Consider the following 22,285-nt stretch of genomic DNA (forward strand, 5'->3'; position numbering starts at 1 on the left):
AATATGATGCTTTGATAGATATATACACATATACATACAAAAGGAAATGAAGAACAGTTAAAGTAAAAATGAAGCATATGAACATTTTTTTCTTATTGCGGTTGGATTACTCGACCAAATAAAGAAATAAAAGATGATTTTCATACCTCGTAAGTTGGGGGTTGGATTAAGCTACAGAAATCGAGAAATGGCCGGCTGAATCGTCGGAGTTTTGAACCTAAAGCTTAGGGTCGGCGGTGATGGCGGTTTCCTGATAGAGAAAAGAGGAAAGTGATAATGATGTGGTGTGTTAGGGTATTTATAAGAAAGTAGGTGGATGACGTGTGTGCCAGCTGTCACACAATGGTCAGTTGTGAAAACCTTGGGCACATCCATGGTGTTAGGACGCGTCCTGATGTTTAGCAATGGAACAATCCAAATTTAGGATTATGGTCTTAAGTAAAATTCCAATTTTGTTTTCAACTGTAAATGGAATTTGGGGGGTAGTTTTTACACCCAAAATTTGGCATTGGTTTGACTCGGGTCAAATGCAGATTAATTGCAGTCAAACTCGGTATTGCATTGTAGAAGGAGAGGATGCGTCCAGGCCCGCAGGATACGCCCAACTTGGAGGAGGGTGCCTTACAAGGGATGGCCTTATAATAGGAAATCTTGGAAGCGGATGGACGCGCCCTAGAGCTATGGACGCGTCCAATGTGTTGGAAAAATTTGACGGTTATGTTTGTCTGGCAGTGAAGGTTGGATAGACCACTCAGAGAGAAATGACACGTCCTGATATATTGGATGTCAGGGAATATAGTTGCTGGAAGAACAAATACAAGTTTCATGGGGGTTAGGGCGCGCCCAATGTCTTATGACGCGTCCAATGAGTGGTAGATACATTCTCGAGGGTGACTTTAGGATAAAGCTTGCATGGAAAGGAGTAGTGAAGATTATTTTTACTAACGTATTTGTTGCGGGTACTCTTTGAATAATTCCCTCCTTGAGACGGTCAAGGAGGGGGATGTCCGTAAAAAGCTTGAAGGCCTCCAGGGGTATTACTGATGATTGAAGGCCTCCTCCTGTATTCAACGGGTGTCCTCGTTGGGGATGCGGGGTTATTATTGGTGTGTGCTTTGGAAACTCTGTTCTTGTATTCAACGGGTGTCCTCGTTGGAGAACTTCGGAGTCATCCTGCACTTTGCACCCAAGAGCTTGGGATCACCTGTCCTGTTATCTGGTGGGTTATCCTCATTTAGGGGACAGGGATGTGTCCGGCACTTGGGATGGCTATACCTGCATCCGTAAATCAAGGGAGATAGTTGTAGCGGAGTGTTATCCTTGCGCAGAGAGATGCACTATCCATGAAGTCTTGTGATTACGGACGAGCCTTGGGCCTTCGCAGTTGGGCCTCATAGTTGGACATTCCTAAAGCTAGCCGAAGATGGATTCTGGATGGGTTTCTACCGGGCCTAGGAATAAGAAGTCTAAGCCCATTAGATTTCTTGTTCCACAAGAACTACGTCAGGCTTGATCCCTCTATAAAGGGTACGTAGGCACATTGAGAGGGTAAGAAGTTGAGAGCTGATAAGGGAGCCACCACTTACTCTGATCAATCTCAGCCTAAAACAACCATAAACCACCACACACCGCTTGATTTTCTGATGAAGAACCACCATCATAGATCTTAATTCCAGCGAGAAACCTCAATCTTTGTTGTTACCAAATTCCTCCATCAACATATAAAACATCACAACAACAATTATACGGGTAGAAAACTTGCCTGAGTGTTCTGGGGTAGACTTCAGATTAGAGTGGGTCCGGTAACCTATGAACAACACAATAAGCTGGAATTAATCCATGGTCGCTTAAGAAACTAGACTTTACCCAATTAAAACCTAATGCTCGCTTTTGCGCTTAACGATTTACATAAGTCGCTCGAGTACCCTTGACTCCACCATTTTTATAAAATTAACCGTTAAACCTTTTAAGACGACTCTTTCTCGAGAACTCTACCAACTTCCTAGTCAACCTTAAATAATTTTTTTGTATTCCAATTAGTCTTTTAAGGGCCTTAAACAAGGTTTCAAAGTTAATAGAGGGGTGAAGGTTCATTCGCGAAACTCCGTTACTTAAAACGGTCATTTTTCCTAAACCGTAAATCGGATCTAAGCGAACCACATATCAAAATGAAGCTCAAAACACAAACTATCTAAGAATGGCAGTTGTTAGTTCTTAGAAGTGGGTATTGGGTCCAAAAGTAATGCACAAAACAGTACGAAAATTGGGCATTACGAAGGCTATAACCTAATGATTTCCAAATTTTACCAACACCGAATCTACACCAATCCAACCACAACAACCCAAACATCAACCACAAACAAACCAACATCCTAATAACCATTATCATCCAAACAAACCAAACTTACAACCAAGGGTTCAAGAGTTTATACCTTCCTTGGAGAGCAGAGAATCACTAACAAGCCTCTAGGAACCTCTAACTATCTCTACCAAGCTTGGATCTTAAAGAAAACTTAACAAAACAAAATGTTAGTTCTTGAAAACACCATTCATCAAGAAATTTGATGATTTGTTTAACTAAGTAACACTTGGAATCTTGGATTCAAACTTATAGCATAACTAAGTTATGAAATATAGGATCCAAAGAAACAAACCTTATAATTTTCCATGGCCTAGAGCTTGAGTTTTGAAAATCTATTTCACCATTTCTATGAAAATTTCAAATAGAAGAAGAAGGAAATGGGGGAGAGCTTTTGCTTGCTTAGTTTGCCTTGGGAAATGAGAATGAAATGCTTGGTGGAGGATTATTCTTGAACAAATATCTTGATAAAGTGATGACATCACTTGCTTATGTCATTGCTTGCATCATTCCTTTGCCACATGTCATAATATCATGGTGTGAGGGTGTCTTCACTTACACCAACATGTTTTAGCTTCTCTTGGAAGCTTTCTTCCTATGCTACTTGCATGTGCTTGCCCCTCGGTCGTTTATTTATTTTACGGTTCGCTTAACTCTCGTTCTAGTTAATCATTTGAGGGATCATATACGGGATCTAATTACTTGGGCTTCCCTAAACCTTTCTTATAATTTTTGAATTTAAATCCTTTTAATCATGTTACCTTATACTTAATTATTTCGGTATCTGGTGGATTTTTGGGAAAAATCAAAGTCTCCGAAATTCGAATTATGGTGACCTTTACATACACTCATTGACTTTATGGAATACTAATACGATTTAAGAATTTCCATAACAGTACTCCTATATAGTGTATCTGATAATTTTCCTTAATCATCATAATCAGCAAAAAGTTACTATTCATCAGGGTTTCAAAAATTCTAAAAATTGGGGTTATTTCATTCTCCCCTCCTTCAAAGGATTCTGTCCCAGAATCAGATAGAAAACAATTGGGGATACTTTCCTAGCATTGCATTTTCTAATTCTCAAGTCAATTTTCCCATATTGTGGTTCTACCACCAAACTCTGACTAGTTTGATAACCCTGTTCCTAAGCACTTGTTCCTTTCCGATCTATAACCCTTCCTGGTTGCTCCATATAGGTTAATTCTGGTTGCATGTCTATGCGCTCGTATGCCCCTATTTGTCTGGCATCCGAATTACATTTCCTTAACATTGATACGTGGAACACATTATGAACTTGCTGCAGCTTCGGGGGTAGGGCTAGCTCCTATGTTAAGTTCCCAATACGTCTTAATATCTTCAATGGTTCAATAAATCGTGGGTTCGCTTTCCTTTCTTTCCGAACCTCATCAATCCTTTCCAAGGGGATACCTTTAACATCACTAGGTTCGCTACTTCATATTCCTTGCCCCTTTTGGGCCAAATCAGCATACTTCTTTTTTCGATCTTAGGCTGCTACAAGACATCCTTTTATTAAATCCACTATATCCTTGGTTCTTTGGACCACTTCGGTCCCGAGCATCTTGCTCTCTCCAACTTCATCCCACTACAAGGGAGATCAGCATTGTCTTCCCTAATGGGTCTCATAAGGCATCATCCTGATACTGACACAAGATCTATTATTGTAGGAAACTTGATCCGTGTTAAGTGATCATTCAAAATTTATTTCAAGTCTATCACACAGACTCTCATCCTAACTTATAGTTCTATAGCTTTTGCTTCTCAATACACACTCTTTTTCAGTTCGTAATCATTACTATCTTCCATACCTAATACTATATTGTTTAAACTTTTGCTCGTTAGCGTTTTATAACCTTTTAATAAATTCTTCAACCTTAGTATCACGAACGTGTTTCTATTCTGAATACCATCATACTCATACTATCCTTTTCGAGCTGTTTCTATCTTTGAAAGTTTGATCAATCATATAGAAGTAAAAGAATTTATTGAGAGATCACTATGATCATGAAAACTTGTTCGATTGCATAGTTTGTACAGAAGGGGGCCAGCCTTTAGTACTTGACAAGCAATTTAACAATATATGGTATCCTACTAGGCTTCTATCACACAGATAGATAGCCATTCGGTAATACCTCCCTTTCTAGAGGGGTTGTTCTTCTCAGTTTACACGAAATGAAAAGAAGAGAAAAAGAAAGAATTTAAGAAAATTATGTAAATATATTTCCACAAGACATCTGGCTTGGAGTCTACCTCTGAACTATAGAGGTTTATCAACAGAGAATGAAACACATATACATGTAGATAAATCAATATCAAGTATTATCACATCGTAATTCACGTGCCTGAATATTTATGTTATTCCCTCCATTATTCTATGGACCCATGCTCTTGCTCGAGCTTATAAAAAATCACCTTTGAAACTCCCTCGACATTGAAAATCGAATCAGGAATTTCATTCTAGACATCATCGTTATTAGAATTCTACGCTTGCACCACAACCTTACTCGTATAATAATATGACTCTCTATCGATAAGAAGGAATAAATATTCAATAGGTAGATAATCGACCTAGTTTGTCTATCAATGATAAGTTATACATCACCATATCCCGATTAGTGGTACTCAATCTTAACAGCCATTACAATACAACTATCATGGTTGTTTTCGTCTCATTATTCGCAGAATCATTGCTGCATTACTATGGTCCATCGCTGACCTTCTATAGTCATTCACTTTCCTTAGAATCTTAATAGCTAATCATACAGAGTCCATACCTTCCACATCAAAATCTTCTAGGGAGGTAACATAATCACCATTTGTGATCCATGAAGGACATCTCCTGAACTCAATGTATATATGACATAAAGCAGATAAAATTGCAGAAGAGTTTCAATCAATGCAACGATGGCAGGTTAATACCATTATTAATCATAGATCTTCATTAGGAGACTAGAAACTCAAGGGTTCATTTAGTTCTTTTTGGGACATGGTCCTAACTGATCTCAAGTTAGGACCTTCCAAGATGGGTAGCTTGCTCACAGCGATAACATGAGTTCAACCTCTACCAACTTACTATTAAGTTTGAGTATTGCACAACCATCAAAAAGGAATGTAAATCTTCCACACCTTAATACAACCTTCACAACTTTAATCAGCATTATTGTATTCCATTAGCATGAGCGCCTATAATTGCTCTCTTACACTTAAAGTGTCGGCCACCTCATTGGCCTTTCCTTATAGTAATATTTCCTTAAAATTAATGTCTTTTGAACCACCTTCAACTAAATTTTCTACCTCATTTCCAATCACTGCTTATGTGAAAATGCTCTTCTTAAGTTCTGGTGAGTAAAAAAAATCACCATTTTTTCATAAGTCATTGCCCTTAGTCTTTAAATGTGAACATTATCACGGTTGACTCTCGATCATACTTAGGACGTCTCTTATCTTATATCCTTATTACTTTAACAATTCTAACCTCCATTGGTTCAATCTATACTTTCTCATGGTTTAACACGTGCCCCACTTGGCATCATTATTATTATGTCATATTTCCTTTGCCAAAAGTTTCTAATATGGAAAACTTAAATATTACCTCTTTTTTTGTAAAATCTCGAGGTTTATCCTTAAATCATTCCTCATGTATTCCCTAGGTACAGGGCATATCGAGATACCATTTACTAATACTAGAACCATTGCCTATATAGTTCTGAATATTTTGTCCACTGATCTTTAAAGGTTGTTACCTTAATCCTTCCAAAACTCACAATGTCCCTATTAAGGGTAAAATGCTAGCCTTTATGCATTCCCCCATTGTTCATCTCAAGTTATCGAGGTTTTATTCTCAATTCCATCTTTAAAAAGGTACTTGCATCATTCCATAGATAAATCAAGTCATATATCCCTGATAAGGGTATCTTATTCAATCATTCTCACCTCGATAGTCTATACCTAGTTTCAAAATAGCATCCTTTTTCAAACTGAGGTAAATCCATTTGGCCTCCAAAAGATAACAACAGTTATCCGCTTTTTTGGCATGATTTGGTAATGATAGAAGGGATGTTCTGTAAGATATTGGTCGTGTTCAACGTGAACTTTTTAGCTCTAATTACTCATTTACCTCTGTTATTTATCTCAACAGTCATCTCAATGTTGGGATATATTTTATACCTGGTGCCTCCCTTTTTAGGTATCAAGTCACATGTATTACTTACACTTCACATTCTTTAAGGTCACTTCCTTCATCCAATTTCCTAATATCTTGCTTTCATGTCTTTACAGTCTATCAGTGTTTCCTTATTAATCCATCGATTAATCTCGAAGTTTCATAGAATACTCCCAACTTGAAGGGAATTACTTATATGTATCACTTATTCCTTCAAACCTCGATTTTATTTCATTATTAGTCATTATCACCCTGATGATGACACACTTCTATATCTTCTCAAAATTACTTATTAGCTCTACTGAAGTCAGTATCATCTTGAGCCTCTCCTTCTTACTAAGGGCATCAACCACGATATTGGCCTTCCCTGGATGATAAAGAATCTCACAATCATAATCCTTGATTAGCTCTAACCATCTCCTCTAGAGCATGTTAAGCTCCTTCTGCGTGAAAATATACTTGAGGCTTTTATGATCAACGTAATTCTCGTACTTCTTTTCATACAAGTAGTGTCTCTAATCCTTAAGGCAAAACTATTGTCGCGAGCTCAAGATCATGGTTACGGTATCGAATTTCATATTCCTTTAATTGTCTGGATGCGTAGGCGATACCTTGTCGTGCTTTATGCACCCTGATCCCTTGTGCGAGGCTTCACTACAAATAAAAAATTCTCCTTTTCCATCCGGTAATGCCAACACAGGGGCCGTCACCAATCTTTTCTTCAACTCTTGGAAGCTTTTCTCATATTTCTCTCTTATACCTTGGAAAGTAATTTCCCCGAAACAATTGACTGGACCTTAACCAGTTTATTAAAACATCTTTCCATATACATTTCTTGGCCTCCCACCACTGGTTGGCCTCTCCCTTTTTGGAAGGTAAGAGGAAAAATAGTCTTTTGCACTTCATCAATCATGTAGAATCTAAAATGATTCCTCTATTTCCTTTAGCCAGGTCCTTGTCTTGGATGGGTCATCTGTTACATGGAACTATGGGAGCTTAAGCGACAAAAAGGGTCCTGAAAAAATTTCCCACCATATTGATTCCTCAGGGTGGTGGTCGGGGATAATAGTCTAAGTTCTGTTTAGGCAGGTCCCTGAATTGTCCCATAGAAGTACTGCTCTGGGTCTCTTTTCCTTAATCAAGTTCTACTTTCTCAGTATGAAACGTTCCATCCTTCTCCTCATAATCGGGGTCATCCTATAAGTTTTAAAATCCTGATTTTCCACTTCATAAGGTTCTTGTTCCTTATATCTGGATTGTGACCTCCCTGATTATCAAACTCAGGGTTTGCCCTAATCTCATTCCTTGTGGGGGCATAATTCTTGGAAAATTTTTGAGGAACTTTTTATATTGGTTTTATTTACTTTGCTCAAGTCATTTTCTCATACAGTCCTCACTTGGTCGGAAAATATGAATTCCCACTTTCTATATGTATCACAACATTCTTAATTGTTAACAATGCAGATAACACTACGAATAAACTTGCGATCTTATCACAAAAGATCTGATCTGAACTGAAAGGAACAAATATATACATAACCAGGAGATCCAATTGGATAACCAAGAACATTATCAGGTGGCAATGGTGCAGGAGATAAATGAGGCCTTTCCTCAGTAGGTATTGGGCTTGGTACATGGGAGGGAATAGGAACTGTGGAACCTTATGGATGTCTACAGGATTATCCTGAAGAAGGTCTGATACTGGTGCCATGGAAGACCCCACTTCATCTGCCCTCACTATCCGCAATGCCCTTGGTAACTCTCCATTCTCTAATAAGTAATAAAATATCATTGCGTTGTTGCTCGTCAACCTCAGGGTTCGGTGCCCCGCTACCCTATACGATAATGAACGATGTTATTATCATGATATCTATAAAGGTTCCACCAATTGCTGTTCCCTCCCCTGTACAGAGCCCAGCACCTACTGAGGAAATGCCACCTTTATCTCCTGCACCATTGTCACCTGATACCGTGCTTGGTTATCCATTTGGATCCCCTGGGCCTGCACCACCTGCACCCCATGGACTGCTAGATGCTACCACTCAGGCTTCTCTTATCGCCAATTATTATATGACTTTGGGTGGCCTGTCTGAGGCCCGTAATGTTAGGAGTGATCTGTTGGATCGACTTACTGCACCGAGGATTGAGGGCGGGGTACTTCCGGCAGGACTAGCTTATAGCATGGAAAGGATTGAGGCTACCACCCGAATTACAGCTAGAGGCCATCTTGAGGGTCAGGTTGATCCAGCTCTACTTGCAACTATCTTAGACCTCATCACCTCTGTGATGGAGCAGGTTAGGGATGTCGTGCGTGCCCGCATTTCTTGATCCATGGTAGTATGCAGAGCCAGAGCGATCAGACAAGGGTTTCATGTAGCACCGCTTTTGGAGGATTAGCCTAAGTTATGAATGATTAGTTTTAATTACTAGATGATTATCTATGGTAGTACTTTTGGGATAGAAGCGATCAGATCAAATGATGTAATTCTCTTTAATGTGTTCAGTTGTTGTACCCTCGAACAAATGGTTATGTATATATTCGTTAATTTCAGTTCAGATCAGTTTGTTTGTGATAAGATCATATTGTTAATTGCACTATTAACACTTAAGAGAGTGTCATGAATTTTATAGAACTTGAGAATTCATAATTTGCAATCATGCAAGGACTGAACGAGGGAAAGACTTAAGCAAAGTAAGTAAGACAAATATCCAGAGATTCTCAAAAATTTTCCAAGTATTATGCCCCCACAAGGAATAAGATTAGGGGCAAACCTTGAATGTGATAATCAGGGAGGTCGCAATTAAGATATAAGGAACCCAGAACATAATTAAGTGGAAAACAAGGATTTTAATTTATAAGATAACTCCAAGTATGGGAGAAGGATGAAACATTTCATACTAAGGAAACAGAAAGTCAAGTAAGGAAAGGAGACCCGAGACGGTACTCCTATACGGCAATTCATGGACCTGTCTAAAAAAAACTTAGACTATTATCCCCAACCACCACCCTGAGAAGACAGTGCGCTGGGAAATTCTTTCAGGACCTTTAAGTCGTTAAGCTCTCAGAATTCCTAGGAACAAGCGAACCCATTAGAGGCGAGAGCCTGGCTAGAGGAAATATAGGAATCATTTGAGATTCTAAATGAATGATGAAGCACAAAAGACTGTTTTTGTCACTTACCCTCCTAAGAGAGAGACCACCCGCTGGTGAAAGTCCAAGGAAGGCATGGAGCCAGAGGTTACAATAAACTGATTAAAGTTCGGTCAATTGTTTTCAGGAAAGTACTTCCCAAGGTTATGGAGATAGTGTAAAAGCTTTAGAGCCAGAACAAAGGCAGACGAGTATGATGAACTATGAATCTAAGTTGTAAAAGGTGTAAAGATTCGTTCGGAGGACAAGAATCCCAGAATGACGTGATGTTTGAAGTAAGTAATTAGTGGGTTCATGATATGATTGCAAGAGAAAGAAAAATAAAAAGAAACTGAAGTGGAAAGGAATATAAAGGCAATAAAGTTTGAGGAATGATAAGGGAGTTGAGTACGAGGAAACTCTAAAGAATCATAGTAATAGAAATAGAAAAGTATGTGATCGTCAGGATGAGGATGACTCACTATGAGCTAAAGTTGATGGTTAAAGGCATCAGAGATGTACATATTGTACCCCCTTTAAGTTGGAAGAATTCGAGGAAACCTTGAGATAGTTCGAAGGATAAATAATGAGACGCGGATAGACTGAGGAGACAAGAAAGTAGGAAATTAGGAAAATTGGATGAAGGAGGTGACCTTCAAGAATGTGAAGTGTAAGACCGGTGGCATGATACCCAGAAAGGGACACGCCAGGTATGAAAGATATCCCAACATTGAGGTGACTGTTGAGATAAACAACAAAAGTAAATAAGGAATTATTAAGAAGAAGTTCACGTTGAACATGACCAATATCTTCCAGAACATCCTTGTTATCGTTACCAAATTAGGCAAGAAAAGCGGATAACTGTTGTTATCTTTTGGAGGCCATATTGATTGACCTCATTTTGAATACAGATGTTATTGTGAAATTAGGCATATACTATCGAGGTGGGAATGATTGAATAAGACACCCTTATCAGAGATATATGACTTGATTTATCCATGGAAGGATGCATGTACCTTTTAAAGGTGGAATTAAGGATAGAACATCGGTAACTTAAAATGAATCCTAGGGGAATGCATAAAAGTTGGCATTTCACCCTTAATAGGGATAGTATGAGTTTTGACAGTATGAAATGGAAAGGATTAAGGTAATAACAACCTTTAAGAATCAGTGGAGAAATATTTCAGAAGTATATAGATAATGATTCTGGTATTAATAAATGGTATCTTGATATGCCCTGTATCTAGGGAATACAGGAGGAACGATTCAAGGATAACCTTAGAGGTTTTACAAGGAGAAGGGTAATATTCAAAATTCTCAAGAATAGAAATGTTGATAAAGGAAATATGACGTAATTATAAGGATGCCAAGTGGGGCACGTGTTAAACCACGAGAAAGTATGGATCGAACCAGTAAAGATCGAAATTGTTCAGGGCAATTAGGACCTAAGATAAAAGATGTCCTAAGTATGATCGAGAGTCAGTCGTGACAATGATTAACCTCTAAAGACTGAGGCAATAACTTATGGGAAAATGGTGATACTTTTTACTTATCAGATTTTAAGGAAAACATCTTCACTCAAGCAGTGATTGGAACTGAGTTAGAAAATTTAGTGAAGGGGTTAAAATGACATTGATTGTAAGGAAATATTACTATCAGGAAGGGCCAAAGAGGTGGCCGACACTTTAAGTGTAAGATTATAATTATAGGCACTTATGCCAAAAGAATACAGTGATGATGGTTAAAGCCGTGAAGGTTGTATTATGGTTTTAAAGATCGACATTCCTTCTGATGACTGTGCAATACCCAACCGTAATAGTAGTTTGGCAAAGGTTTAATTCGTATAATCGCCATGAGCGGGCTACCTATCTTAGAAGGTCCTACCTTGAGAAAAAGTCGGGACCATGTTTCAAAAAGGACAAAACAAACCTTTGAGTTAAGTCTTCTATTGAAGGCATTTGATTAAGAATGGTATTAACCTGCTATCGTTGCTTTGATTGAAACTCTTCTGCAATTTTATCTGCTTCATGACATGTAGGTACATCAGAATCTAGAGTGTTCTTCATGAATCATGAAAGGTAATTATGTTACCTCCTTAGGAGAATTCTATACGACATGTATGGACCCCGTATGGTTAGATATTAAGATTTCAAGGAAAGTGAATTACGACAGTGGGTCAGTGGTGGACCATAGTAATGCAGGAATGATTCTACGAGTAATGAGCTGATTACTTGCAACCGTGAGAGTTGTATTGGAATGGATGTTGAGATTTAGTACCACTAATCGAGTCGTGGTGGTGTATAAGTTATCATTGATAGATTAATTAAGAAGATTATCTACCTATTGAATACTTATTCCTTCTTATCAATAGAGAGTCATATTACTATACGAGGAAGGTTGCGGTGCAAGCATAGAATTCTAGTAACGATGATGTATAGAATGAGATCCCAGATTCGATTTTCGATGTCGAGGGAGTTTCAAAGGTGATTGTGTATAAGCTCGAGGAAGAGCATGGATCCATAGAATGATGGACGGTATAGCAAAAATATTTAAGCATGTGACATGCGATGCGATAATACTTGATATATATACACATATATTTTGTTTTCCTATGACAAACCTCTATAGTTCAGAGGTAGGTTCCAAGCCAGATATTTTGTGGCAGTATATTTTTTTTTCATATACATAATTCTCTTTAATTCGTTCTTTTCTCTTCTTTTCATTTCATATAAGCTGAGAAGAACAACCTTTCCAGAAGGGGAGGTATTGCCGAATGACTATCTATCTGTGTGATAGAAGCCTAGTAGGATACCACATGTTGTTTAATTGCTTGTCAAGTACTAAAGGCTGGACACCTTCTGTACTAACTATGCAATAGAACAAGTGTTCATGATCATAGTGATCTCTCAACAAATTCCTTTACTTCTATATGATAGATCAAGCTTTCAAAAATAGAAACAGCTGAAAAAGGAGTAGTAAAGTTATGGTGGTATTCGGAATGGAAATACATTCGTGATACTAAGGTTGACGTGGATATTGGAAGGTTATAGAACGCTAACGAGCAAAAGTATAACCAGTATAATATTAGGAACGAAAGGTAGTAGCAATTACGAACTGGAAAAGAGTGGGTATTAAGAAGCAAAAGCTCTAATGCTAAAAGCTATAATGAGAGTCTGTGCAATAGACTTGAAAGAATTTGGAATGATCACTTAACACGGATTGAGTTTTCTTACGATAATAGATCATATGTCAGTATTGAGATATCGCCTTATGAGATCCTTGAGGGAAGACAATGTCGATCTCCCTTATGATAGGATGATATTACAGAGCGCAAGATGCTCAGACCAGTAGTGGTCCAAAGGACCAAGGATGTAATAGATCTAATTAGAGGACGGCTGGTAGTAGCCCGAGGTGGACATAAAAGTATGTTGATTTGACACGAAAGGACAAGGAATAGGAAATAGGGGACCTAGTAATGTTAAAGGTATCCCTTGGAAAGGATTGATGAGGTTCGGAAAGAAATGAAAGCTAAGTCCACAAATTGTTGGACCCTTGAATATATTAAGACGTATTGGGGAGTTAGCATATGAGCTAACCCTACCCCGAACATGTAGCAAGTCATAACGTGTTTCACGTATCAATGTTAAGGAAGTGTAATTCGGATGCCAGATAAATAGGAGCATATGAGCGCCTAGACATGCAACCAGACGTAACCTATATGGAGCAACCAGGAAGGGTTATAGATTGAAAAGGAACAAGTACTTAGGAGAAGGGTTATCAAACTAGGTAGAGTTTGGTGGTAGGACCGCAATGTGGGAAAATTTACTCGAGAGTTAGAAAGTGCAATGCTAAGAGAGTATCCCTATTCATTATATATCTGATTCCGGGATGGAATCCTTTTAAGGAGGGGAGACTGTAATAACCCCAATTTTTGGAATTTTTTTGAAACCCTTATGAATAGTGATTTTGCTGAATAAGAAAACTTTTCATGCCACACTATGTAGGGGTTCTTCTATTGTTATTCTGAGATCTTATTAGTACTTTTTATGGGATATAAGTGTATGTAAAGATCGTCAGAATCCAAATTCGAACACTTTGATTTTTCCCGAAAATCCACCAGATATCGAAAGAATTGAGTATAAGGTAACAGGATAAAAAGGATTTAAATTCAAGGATTGTAAGAGAGGATCAAAAAAGGGAATATAATGTATTGAGAAAGGTTAAGGGAAACCAAGTAATAAGATCCCGGGTATGATCCCTCAAACGATAAACGAAAACGAAAGTTAAGCAAACCGTATAACAGATCAGCGGTCATTAGCCAAGTAATTAGAAGCTAATCAAAGAGATTAGTGGGGATGATGTTATCAAACCAATGAGAAGAGGACAAAGGTGGGAGGGTGACATCATATGGTGATATAAGCATGACCAAAGCAAGTGTGTTGTTGGTTGATTTAGAACCATACAAAAGTTACCATGGTAAAAGGTAAGAAAACAAAACAAAACAAATCAAAATCAACCAACCAACAAATCATTTCACCAAAACACAAAATTATTTCATTTCTTCATCAAGCTCTCGGCTTTCCTTCATTTTCAAGGATAAGAAAATCCAAATTCAAGCTCCAAGCATTGTTAAATCGTGAGTTAATTATCCAAGGTTTCTTGTACTTAGATATAGTTATCCTATGAATCTAAGCTCCAAATTCCTTCACAATCTCTTCCTAAAAATCATGGAAGAAGATGGTGAATAGTGTTTTTCAAGAACTAAAATTTTTGTTCTTGAGTTTTTGTTTAGATTAAGCTTGGATAAGGACTTTTAAGGGTGATTCCAAGCTAGTTACTTGATTCTCCACTCTCCAAGGAAGGTATAACCCCTCCAAACCCTAACTTTACTTGATTATTAGGTTTAGTTATGTTATTATAGTTCATGAGAGGCTTGTTTTTTGTGAATGTAGAGGATAGTTGGTGTTGTAATGTTTTGGAGTTGTAATTCTTGGAGTATTGATTAATGAACTTAAGTATAGTTTAAATTCATGTTTGAGAATAGTATAAATTGATAATTTTGAGTTTTTGGGGCTGTTATGGTATATTATGGCTGGAGTTTGGTTGGGATGTTGATTGTGAGTTGATTGTGGGTTGGTTTGGAGTAGAATAAAATTGGTAATCGCGTAAACATAGCCGTCGTAATGCCCGATTTACCGTAGACTGTTTTTGTTCTTAACATCAGAACCCTTGAACTCACTGTTAGGTTTTGACCATTGCCATGTTTAGATAGTTCATGTTACGAGCTTCGTTTTCATATGTGGTACGCTTGAATCCGATGTACGGTTTAGGAGAAACGACCGTTTTAAGTAACGGCATTTCGCGACCGAACCATTACCCCTCGCCTTACTTTGAAACCTTGGTTAAGGATCTTAAATGACTAATTGGGGTATGAAACATTTATTTAAAGTGGATTAGGCAGTTGGTAAGGTATTCGCGAAAGAATTGCCTTAAAACCCTTAATGGTTAATTTATTAAAAATGGTGGAGCCGAGGGTACTCGAGCGACTTAAGTGAATCGTTAAGCGCGAAAGCGAGCGTTAGAGTCTAAATTGGTTAAAGTATAGATTTATAAGTGACTTTGGTTTAATTCCAACTTATATGTTGTTTATAGGTTACCAGACTTGTCCCAAGCCATTTGTAACCCCCAGTCGCTCAGGCAAGTTTTCTATCCGTTATATTGTTGTTGTGATGTATACATTTGTATATGCATTATCTTGTGATAGATGCATGATGGTTAATTAGCAAATTCTTGCGATATATTGTAGCATGTGATATGGTATATATGCATGCCTGTTTCGTATTCTTGATACATATATCTGTTGATTCAGTTGATAATATCTATGCTAGAGATAAGCGGTAATTTGCATATACCCTTAGTATAGGGGACCCAAAGGTGAACATTTTTCTAAAACCGGGAGTCGATGCTTCCGAGTATAATATATATATATATATTTATATATATATATGAATAGTTTTTAAAACTATGAATCAAATAAGGTTTATTCGATAACTTTATTTTATTAATGAATATTATTTTGAATATTCATTCGAGGGCTTATGACTCCGTATATTTTATTAATGAATATTATTATTTGAATATTCATTTGAGGACTTATGACTCCGATTATTTACTAATTATTATTCTTTATTTCATTAAGGAATAATATGTCGATGATCAAACCCACTTTTGATTATTCAATAAAGATAGTAATTTCGTATAAGTATATCTTTGGTTATTTAATATTCATTACGAGTATAAGTTTTAAAACTTCTACTTCAATTATTTTTATAAAGATTATTCTTTATGAGAATATTATTTAAATAATAATATTCGGATATTTTCTAATAAATTGGGACTGATTTATTTCATTAAATCAGCACTACTCCAGACATTCTTAAAAATGTTTGCGAGCCTTCAAAATGATTTTAAAAGTTAGAGCGGATCCCAAAACTCATTTTTATATATTTAAGATCTTCCTTTAAAAGGGGATTTAAATATTCGCTCAAAACCTAAGGGATCCGGCTCTGTGGTGTATTGTATATTCGCAACAAGGTTGCTATTTTGATAAAAGAATTTTTGATTACTTACCCAACACTCGGGAATTAAAATTCTTGGAACAAGTTAATCCATTAACAGGCATCGCCTGGGAAATATCGGTGAGTTCTCCTTTCCAACTAGATACGACTTCTTGGTGGAGCCGTATCAACAAGTTTCTACTTGGGGAAAGGGGGAACGAGCTTTACGTTTCAGAGTCATGGATTTCATCTGAACTAGGAGTGGCGTAATTGGTCGAGTGGCGCCGGCCCAGCCTTATTATATTGGCCCAAATGGCCCGGAAGTTCCGCTAAGACGGTCCATTCCTTAGGAGTCCAGTGTTCGGTTGACAAGTAAATCCGACAGGTTCTCCTCTACATGTAGAAAATGGTGGGGTTGCACTACTACGACTGATCATCGTAAGTGGTCTTCCTGGCGCGGCAAACTCCCGTAATGAGTTCATCATCCAATTGGATATTTCTGCAACACTACCCAGAGTACTTCGATAGAAAGGCTATGGTTGGGAGATTGTTGAGTGTTGGCAGGGTCGAGTTTTCAAAATGATGTTTGCATTAAATGAAGTATCTCGTAACTTCAATTTATTTTGATGATATTTTAAAGATTGATTCTATACAAGTTTTGTCTGGTAGCTTAATCTATGGGATGAACTAATTATAATTTGAACGGTGGTAGTTCAAGTAGTATTCGGAAAAGATATAAGTATATTGGAGTATCTTGTAACTTCATCTTTTAAACTTATATCTAGTAAATGATTATCTTGTGCATGTCAAAGATTTTCAGAAAAACGTTGAGACAAGGTTAGATATACGAGATCACCTAGCAACGATATTTTTATACAGTTCTAAACTGGAACTCTGTGTATATTATACATGTCAAAGGATTGCAAAGATTATGAAAAGTATATATTTATATATATACTGAATATTTTGCGACTTGGTCGCGTTAAGATAACAAACTTGTTGGATTTTTAATCGCAGCGGGGCATGGCAAAACACTTTTATACATATAAAATCCAAATAAAAGCATACAGATCATGAATAAAAATTCGAGGGATCGAATCTAACCTTTAAAATAATTCGGAGACAACGATCAGAGATCCTTAGCAGTTGCTCCTCAAGTGTGAAGCACTCCACCGGTATCCACCAAGAAAACGATGTTAAGGAGGAGGAAGGAGGTGGAGAGAATTGGGTTTTCCAAACTTTTTGGGTTTTTGGGGTTCATCTAAAAATAGGGTCTATAATAGTATATTTATAGGCAAAATTTTCAGCTGAAATTTTCTCATAAATATTATTATTATCCCATTTATTATTCTCATTAATAATTAAAACACCTTTTAATTATTAATCCTTTTTCTAAACACTTTAGAAATAATTCTCTCTCTTGATTTAATTTCCAAAAATTAAATCCTTAATTAATAATATTAAGAACTTTTCTTAATTAATTTAAAATCAATTAAATCTCATTTAATCAATTATTAAATTTGCCAATTAATTATTTATTTCACAAATAAATAGTTATTAGCCATTATTAATTAATTCCTCCACCATTAAATCATTCTCTTTTTATGGTGTGACCCTGTAGGTTTAATATTAAGCCGGTAGTAGAAATAAATAATAATAAAACTATTTTATCATTATTTATATAAATTCTCTAATTTATTAAATATGATTAATTAATTAATCACATTTATTCTACATCGTGAGGGATACTTCTCAGCATATCGCGACTATCCGGATAATATGAATTCACTGCTTAGAATACCAAGAACCTATTCAGTGAATAGTTACTGTACAATAAACTCCTTCTACCCTACAATGTCCTGATTAAATACAAGGCACGGATCTCGTGTCAAGCCTATCTAATTCAATCACTTGCTTACCATTTACTATGCTTAGTTCTATGCAAATTAGAAACTCCTTTCTAATTTCATTTACTCTGGCCAGAGATTCCTGAACTAGCATAAGTGGATCAGCCTTGAACATTCGCTTCCTTCACTGGAAGGGATAGATTCTTTATTGATCATACACTATCTTCGTGTACAAATTCCTATACCCAGTAGAGCCCTAATAATTGTCCCTGGAGACTAAGAACTAAACCAAAGCATAGTTCAATGTACACAAGATGACTATGATGACCTCAAGTCTAAGGATACTTGTACAACTATCACTATGTGAACAACTGCTGACACGTGAGTGAACTCCATCAGTTGTTCAGCTGTGTGAGTCATGTTCAGTGAACTTATTCTATAATAAGCACCTACATACTAGCTATAGTGTCACCACACAAATGTCTATGAGAACAGACATCCTTCCTAATGAAGCAAGCATAGTATGTACCGATCTTTGTGGATTATTAATTACCAGTTAGTAATCCTATGACCAGGAACTATTTAAGTTTAGAGTTATCATCTTTTTAGGTCTCACTATTATGATCTCATCATAATCCATAAAAAGCTTTACTCTAAACTATGGTATATCTTATTTAAACACTTAAATAGATAGAGCCCGTAATAAAAACAAAACAAGTCTTTTATTAAAATCAACGAAATCAAAACAGATTACATAAAGAGTTATTCCTAAATCCTAATACATGATTGGACTTAGGACATATTCCTTTCAATCTCCCACTTGTACTAAAGCCAATCACTCTGGTATCTAATACCCATCTTGTCTTTATGACGATCAAAGTGACTTTCATAAAGTAGCTTTGTGAGTGGGTCTGCTATGTTATTATGTGTGTCAACTCTAATTCAATACAGTACAAGAAATGTTGCCGCGCTCCCACTAACCCTTTTGTAGACGCATGGTTCATCTGCATTTTTGATAAAATCAAACTCTTTAATTGTCTCATCAAAATGGATATTCCATCTACGAGAAGCTTGCTTTAAACCACATATGGTTCGCAACAGCTTACACACTAGGTTTTCATTTCTCTTGGAAAGAAAACCATTGGGCTAATTGCCAGATCTCATAGTCATAGTAAGCAGCAATCGCAAGCAAAATCCGAACTGATTTAATCAGGGCTACAGGTAAAAGGTTTCATCAAAGTCAATCCATTGCCTTTGTTTGAATCCTTTTGCCAAAAGCCTGGCCTTATAGGTCTCCACCTGGCCATCTGCTATAATCTATCTTTTGTATACCGTATACATAGATTCCATTCCGAATTTCATGGCACTATGCCATTTCTCTGAGTCAACACTACTCATAGCCTCATTATAGGTCACATGGTCGTCATCATCAATGATCGACAACTCATTGTCATTCTCAATGACAAGGCCATATTACCTCTCAGGTTGGCGAGACACTCTCCCTGATCTATGAATGGGCTGTTCCATAAAAGGTTGTTCAGTCTGAACAGGTGTTTCCACTCGATATGTAGTAGTTTGTGCTTCTTGAACTTCATCAAGTTCAATTTTGCTCCCACTGTTTCCTTCAAGGATAAACTCCTTTCCCAAGAAGGTAGCATGTCTGGAGACAAACACCCGATGATCGGTGTAAAAGTAATACCCTAAAGTCTCTTTAGGATATCCCACAAAACTACATTTTACGAATCGATATTCCAGCTTATCTGGGTCAACTTACTTGACATAAGCTGGACATCCCCAAATCTTAATGTGTTTAAGACTCGGTTTCCTTTCTTTCCATATCTCATACGGAGTTTGAGGAACAGATTTGGAAAGCACCTTATTCAGTAAATATGCTGAGGTTTCCAATGCATAACCCCATAGGAATACTGGAAGATTTGCATAGCTCATCATGGACCGAACTATGTCTAATAAAGTTCGATTTCTCCTTTCAGATACCAATCTGGAGGCGTTCACTGGGAGACTATACCATTTACTTTGAGATAATCTAGAAACACTCCATTAAAGTATTCACCACCTCGATCTAATCGAAGAATTATAATACTCTGTTTGGTTTGTTTCTCCACTTCATACTTATATTCTTTGAACTTTTCAAAGGCCTCAGACTTGTGTTTCATCAAACACATATCCGAATCTAGATCTATCATCTATGAAAGTAATGAAGTATGAAAATCCACCCATGGCTTGCTTAGACATTGGTCCACATACATCTGTGTGTACCATTCCTAGCAAATTTGCAGCCCTCTCCCCATGTCTTCTAAATGGGGACTGTAGTGCCACAATGAAGTGAGATTTTCATCATCCCTTTTCTTTTATTAGTTTGTTCAATCTGAAGTAAATTATGTCACATATATACAGACCATTATTTAAAGCACCACGTCCATAAAGAATATTATCTCTAAGAATAGAACATTCATTATTCTCAATAATAAATGAAAATCCAGCCAAGTCTAACATGGGAATAATATTCCTCACAATCGAGGGAACAAAATAACAATTATTTAAAACAATAGTCTTGCCCATAGGCATATATAAATGAAATGATTCTACATCTTCAGCACCAACTCTTGCTCCATTTCCCATCAGTAGAATCACCTCCTCTTCCTCAAGAGTCCTACTTCTCCTTGGTCCCTGCAACAAATTGCAGATTTGAGAACCACAGGCGGTATCTAATACCCAAGTAGAAATTTGATTTAATGACATATTCACTTCCATCATGAACATACCTGAATCAAAAGCGGTAGTCTCACTACCCTTCTTCTTCATCAATTCTGCAAGGTAAACCTTGCAGTTCCTCTTCCAGTGCCCCACCTTGTTACAATGAAAGCAAACAACTTTGCTCTTGGGGTCTTCAGCTTTTGGTGGAACCGGCATTTTCTCACCTACTTTCTTCTTCTTAGAAGAGTTCCTCTTCCTTTTCTTAGGATTGCAACCTTCACCAATTTGAAGAACAGAACTCTTCTTAGGGGGAAAATTCGATTCCGCAGTCTTTAACATGTTGTGGAGTTCAGGCAGGCTGACATCCAACTTATTCATGTGAAAGTTCACAACAAACTGCGAGAACGAACTCGGAAGCAATTGCAAGACCAAGTCTTGGCTCAGTTCCCCATCCATGGCAAAACCAAGTTATCCAAGACGTTCAATCAAATTGATCATCTTAAGTACATGGTCATTCACAGATGATCCCTCAGACATCCTACAACCGAACAACTTCTTCGATATCTTATATCGAGCTGTCCTCCCCGCCACATCATACAACTCTTGTAGATGCATTAGGATAGTATGAGCATCCATATGCTCATGTTGCTTCTGTAGCTCAATGTTCATGGAAGCTAGCATGATGCATTGAGCAACATTTGCATCATCTATCCACTTATGATACATAACATGTTCATCATTATGTACATCACTAGCAGGTTCAGTAGGCTTAGGTGAGTCAATCACGTATTCCACCTTCTCAATCCTGAGAACAATTCTCAAGTTTCGAAGCTAGTCAGCATAATTAGGACCAGTCAATTTGTGAGCATCCAGTATGCTCCTGAGTGATAGTGCAGAAGACATAACGTACAAAGTAAATCTGTAAATGATAAACACATAACAACACTTAGCAAATAATCGATTTCATTTCAACCCCCTACGTGAAAAATTAAGCATTCATAATGCTAGTGGGAATAGGGATCCTACATTCCATTACACAACCCCGGCTGTAGCACGAACCGCCATGTAATGTTCAATAGGCAAACAACTCTTGTCAATTACATCTTATGTTATTCCCTAATCAAACTTTAGCCTCTTGAATAATTGAGTCTTGGCTGTGGCACGGCAAACTCAATATTCTAAGTCAAGTCTAACCCAACATTCCATACAGTTGAATCAGTCCCCAAAGGCCCACGGCTGTAGCACGTACCGACCTTTAGATTCTTAGTCAATGTACACATCTCTATGTAATAGACAAGTATTTCTTATTTCAAAATCAAAGCCCTCGGCTGTAGCACGAACCGACAATGATTCAAAAATAAGAACTACTTTTCTATCATGTTGGAAGGCTATGACCGACACAAGCCCGTTGTATCATTGGCCAATTACTACTTGATATTATTTAATTTTAGAGGGATTATATTACGTTACAATCATAATCATATTATAAAGAGA

This window comes from Apium graveolens, chromosome 9 (assembly GCF_009905375.1).
Source record: "Apium graveolens cultivar Ventura chromosome 9, ASM990537v1, whole genome shotgun sequence".
Lineage (NCBI taxonomy): Eukaryota > Viridiplantae > Streptophyta > Magnoliopsida > Apiales > Apiaceae > Apium > Apium graveolens.